Source organism: Chiloscyllium plagiosum, unplaced genomic scaffold (assembly GCF_004010195.1).
Source record: "Chiloscyllium plagiosum isolate BGI_BamShark_2017 unplaced genomic scaffold, ASM401019v2 scaf_56, whole genome shotgun sequence".
Lineage (NCBI taxonomy): Eukaryota > Metazoa > Chordata > Chondrichthyes > Orectolobiformes > Hemiscylliidae > Chiloscyllium > Chiloscyllium plagiosum.
In genome coordinates, this window is record NW_025215377.1 from 157,502 (window position 1) to 162,188 (window position 4,687).

General features: G+C 47.7%; 1 long non-coding RNA gene across 1 annotated transcript in view; it reads right to left on the bottom strand.

Annotated features, from left to right (window-relative positions):
- LOC122548326 overlaps nucleotides 1-4,687 on the bottom strand; it is a 15,417-nt gene that overhangs the window by 6,835 nt on the left and 3,895 nt on the right. The window contains exon 2 of the long non-coding RNA XR_006311212.1: nucleotides 2,270-2,271. This is a non-coding gene — a long non-coding RNA (uncharacterized LOC122548326). The remainder of the gene's footprint in view (nucleotides 1-2,269; nucleotides 2,272-4,687) is intronic.

A 4,687-nucleotide genomic window follows, 5' to 3' on the forward strand; every position in this document is an offset into this window, starting at 1 on the left:
ATTTTATACATTAAAAAAAAATTCAGCATGTACTAAAGCTACTGAAAAACTTCTATAAGATCTTTGCAGATAAAAAGCAAAAAATTGAAATTTTGATATTCCTCAGAGCATCTCCACAGTTGCAAAAATATAAGGCGTTTTCGACTTATTCAGGAAACTATTTATGTTCATATTAATGCCCTGATAATTGAAAGGACCCCATTACACTTTGACAGAAAAACCTTAGACGGTGGTCTTTCCCCATTGCGCCTTGGCAGTAACTGTCCAAGCTTTAATGCGTCGCTTAGCACATAGATCTGGACCTTGGAATGGACCAGTCTGCAACACTTGGTCAGGAACAGCCCTTTCCACTGGAAGGTCACCAAGACTCTGGCAGTCAAAGAGCGACTTTCACCAAATTGGTGGTCCTCCAGGCACACCGATGTTTCTCTCGGTGCGTGTCTCAGCGAACAGCATCGAGAATCCTGGTCTGCTCAGTGACCCCCACATCCCATGATTGAACAACAAGAAAGATAGTTGGTTATGTTATTGTCACCTTCAGTCAGGTGCCTGACCTCCCACACACAGGAACTGTGACACGCCACACAGGGAGGTGCTGTTAGCCAGAAACACAGCGTTCCTGGACCTTTCCTGTTTTCTCTCACTCCTGATCTCCCCTTTCACATTCACACACAGGATGTGAGCATTTATTACCCACCCCTCCCTTCCCTTGCAGGGACAGTGGCGAGCTGAATTCTTGACCATTTGAGAGGCTTGCTTGTCCATTTCATGGTTAAAGGATTAGACTTGTAAATTTTTTATCGAATTCAAATTTCACCATCTGCCTTGGCAGAGCATCACCTGACTCTCTGGATTAACAGTATAGCAATAACAGGACAAGGCCATCACCTCCCATGGGGGTTGCGGGGGATCAGAGGTTAGAGGGATAGATCAAGGCTGGAATCCCACTCTCCTTTAAACAGCAAGACGGATAGGGACATGTCCTTGTTTTGATTACTGCCAGTTTGGGAAAATGTAGAGCTGAAGGGCTTTTGCCCAAAACATCGATTCTCCTGCTCCTCGGATGCTGCTTGACCTGCTGTGCTTTTCCAGCACCACTCTAATCTAGACTCTGATCTCCAGCCTCTGCAATCCTCACTTTTGCCATGTCCCCCATCGTTAACCATCTCCGAGGAATACCCAAATTGAGAGAGATTGGGCTGAAACACCTTGAGCTTCATGGTCAATATTGACCCAGCACTAGAGATGCTGAGGAACTCTAGAGCATATACCATTTACTGTTAATTGTTACTGCACTGACTTGCAACGATAACAGAGTGCGGTGTAGCTCAAACAAACCGAAACAACAGACTCTTATGTTCGCCACGCGCCCCCGGTTTCTCTCGCCGTAAAGCCGTTCACATCCAGTAGAATTACTTTGCAAGTGTGTTCACAATTGTTATCTAACAAACACAGCAGAAAGTCTTGTTCACAGCAAGATCCCACAAGCAGGATGGGATAATGTCTAGGTAATCCACTTGGGTGACATTGATTGAGACGGGTGCTACATCACTGCAGGGTTTTGGAAAGGAGCTCCCCCAGATATTTAAGGTCAAGGTAAAGCTGCCAGAGTCCCAGCGAGAGAGAACAAGAGACGTGAGAGAGAGAACGAGTGAGAGAGAACGAGTGAGAGAGAACGAGAGAGAGAGAGAGAACGAGGGAGAGAACACGAGAGAGAGAGAGAGAAAACGAGAGAGAGAACGAGAGAGAGAAAACGAGAGAGAGAGAGAACGAGAGAGAGAGTACGAGAGAGAGAGAGAGAGAACGAGAGAGAGTACGAGAGAGAGAGTACGAGAGAGAGAGAGAAGGGAGGGAGAGAAAGAGAGAAAAACGACTGGTGGTGGTTTTACAGGAGGGTCATTAGCCTCAGGCAAAGAGGATGAGGTTGAGAAGGAGAGACCTTTGAGGTAATCTCAGCTGGTGCGGGAATTGAACCCGCGCTGTTAGTGTCACAGACCAACCACCTAGCCAACTGAGCTAACCAACATACTGACTCGTGCATGTCCCACACCACAACAGTAACAGCATTTTTGCCAAGAAGTCTTCCCTTGACCGTTGACCTTTGACACTGTGAAGCTTTCAGATTCACAACTTTCATTGACTTTTTAAATGTTTAAGGAGCAAGGTCTTGGACAACACTGTAGCAGCCTCACAGCTGCTGTCCCAGGGAGGGGTGGTGTCTGGGGAGATATCAGTACGTGGCACTGTTTGCTTAGTGGTTACACAACACCACTATCCAATTCCCCCACACAACAGGATGTGGATAACCAGAAGCTAACCGTGCACAGGAGGTTGGCATGGCGACAGTGGATTAAATCCACTAAGAAAGGAAACTAATAATTCACAGGCATCACACAATCAATGGCGGTGTCGGTGAGGAGTTTTGCACACAGGAAGATCCCACAAGCAGTAATCTGGTGACCAGTATCAGACAGGTGCTGTGCACACTGTGTGTGGTCACCTGATGGAAAGAGGAATGTAAGGATATTGGAAGCAGTCCAGAGAGAGTTGGCCAGACTAATGCCAGGAACAGCTGGGTGAAACTGGACAGTCCAGGCTTGTAACTACAGAGTGGGTGACTCAATTCAAACACGGCACCGTGAGGGAACTTGGCTGGGAACAGGGGAATGTTGAAACGATATTTCCTCTTGATCAAAGGGTCACCGTTTCAAACTCAGAGGTCACCCATTGAAAACAGAGATGGGGAGAAGTGGATTAAGTGTCTCCGGAACTCTCTCAGGAGGTGGAAGACCCAGCGTCCTTGGCAGAGGTAGATAGATGGAAACGTGGAACAATCAGATCAGCCGTGATCTTATTGAATGGCACAGCATATCAAGGGTCCGAATAGCCTGCTTTTGATCCTTTCTTGGATAGCTGTGTATAAAATAGAGACCGTGCACTAATATTCAGAGTGTGCTCCACACAAACCTCTACAGAAAATTAAACAGAATGTCTCTGTCTTTCATTTCTATCCCTTAAGAGATTTGACCCACTGCTTTTCTTTCAGAGAGGTAATAGCTCACGGCCTTATTGACAGGGAACAGCAGGGTTCTGAGGTCTAACCCTCAAGGTCTGTACCAAGGATCTCCAGACATTAACATCATTGTGTCCAACCAGCAGTGCGGGCAGAATAGGGGGAGATGGGGTGGTTGGGGGGGTGGGGATGGAGTGTGAGTGGGTTGGGGGTGTGGATGGAGGGGATGGGATGGTGGGGTTAGGGTGGAAGGGGTGGTCTCACTTACGAGCCCTTCCTGAAGAAGGGCTTATGCCCGAAACGTCGATTCTCCTGTTCCCTGGATGCTGCCTGACCTGCTGCGCTTTTCCAGCAACACATTTTCAGCTGTGGTCTCACTTACAGAGAGTTGCTGCTAAACCAGTGGGCTAGTGCGGACTCACTTGGAGTATTGTGTGCAGTCCTGGTCACCCCATTACAGGAAGGATGTGGAAGCATTGAAAAAGGTTCAGAGGAGATTTACCAGGATGTTGCCTGGTCTGGAGGGAAGGTCTTATAAGGAAAGACTGGATTGTCTTTCACTCTATTTGCCAATACTGTTTCATGCCCTCTCGATTTCCTGCTTCAGTATACTCCCACTGCCTCTATACTCTTCTTGGTTTTCACTCGATCCCAGGTGAGTGAACAGATTCTCCTGAATCTCTTTCACCATTTATCAGTGAGTGGGGTCTTGTATCGCCAGCCCCTTTAGTTCTGGCCTTTCCTGCAGATGGGAATGTGACTCTCCCAACCCCCTTCCTCAGTCTATTGAATTCAAATTCCGACCATCCTGCCATGGTGAGATTCAAACTCGTGTCCCTGAACATTACCTGGTGCTCTGAGAGAACAGTCCAGCAATAATAAAGCAAGCCATCACCCCCCAGAGATTGGGCCTGTACTCTGCAGTTTTTAGGACAATGACAGTATATCTTATGGAAATTTACAAGATTCTTAAAAGGAGTCAAAAGGATTCTGTGGGCGGCACGGTGACTCAGTGGTTAGCTTTGTTGCCTCACAATGCCGGGAACCCAAGTTCAATTCCACCCTCGAGCGACTATCTGTGTGCACATTCTCCCCGTGTCTGTGGGGTTTCCTCCGGGTGCTCCAGTTTCCTCCCACAGTCCAAAGATGTGCAGGTTAGGGTGGATTGGTCATGGGGGTTGTAGGGATAGGGTAGGGGGTGAGTCTGGGTGGGATGTTCTTCAGAGAGTCGGTGTTGACCTGTTGGGCCAAATGGCCTGTTTCCACACTGTAGGGATTCTATGATAGTCTCAAAATAATGGTTGGAGTATTTAAGAATGAGATGAGGCGGAATGCGTTCACTCAGACAGTGGAAAAGTCTCTACCCAGAGGGCTGTGAAAGTTCAATCATTAAGTCAGCTGATAAGAGAGATGGATGGATTTCTCGAGACTAATGATATTTGTTAATGAACAAATAAAATCCGTGAGGTGTATCTCTCACAGGCACAAGGCTGTTTGAAGTGGAGTCAGGGGACCAATGGGTAGTTGATTGGGGGGGTGGGGGCGGGGAGGGGAGGTTAAAGCGGAGGAGGAAGTGCTGGTTGTGTTGAAACGGTTAAATCCCCAGGACCTGATCAGGTGTACCTGAGAACTCTGTGGGAACCTAGAGAAGTGATTGCTGGGCCTCTTGCTGAG